We start from the raw sequence: 546 nt of genomic DNA, 5'->3' as shown, positions 1-546 counted from the left end.
GTAACTTACTTACTGCGTTGGCGCAGCGACCCAAAGTGGGTCTTGGCCTCCGACACCAGAGAGCGGTATGTAACTTAGGAGTGTTTAAATAGTTTTTAATAATAACTTTTTTCTATCAAGTAGATACCTAAAAATTCATTCAAAGAAAAGTTTTTAACCAATAGTCAAACAAACTTTTAGAGGTAGACATAGAAAGAGATGGATGGATTCTGTGAAAGGTGACATGATCAAGAAGGGAGTGATGACTGAGATGGCGGATGATAGTTATTTGGAGGACGAAAACCCGGTGCACCGACCTTATGGGAGTAGGATAAGGCAGGGGAGATGATGATGAGTCAAACAAACCTTACTTTTTTGTAAAGGAGATGAAAATCAGCTTAGGAACGTGTTAGTTCGTCCCAAATAAGCTGGCTTCCTTTTGCCACATTTTTATATCTATTGTAAGTTTTTGCTTTATGTGTATTTTTGTGTGACAGACATCATATCAGACATGATAATAATTGTTTTTTTTTTAACTAGATGAATTTGCTGAAATGTTAGTTAAAA

The sequence above is a fragment of the Papilio polytes genome, unplaced genomic scaffold (assembly GCF_000836215.1).
Source record: "Papilio polytes unplaced genomic scaffold, Ppol_1.0 DF824208.1, whole genome shotgun sequence".
Lineage (NCBI taxonomy): Eukaryota > Metazoa > Arthropoda > Insecta > Lepidoptera > Papilionidae > Papilio > Papilio polytes.
This window is presented reverse-complemented; position numbering follows the sequence as displayed.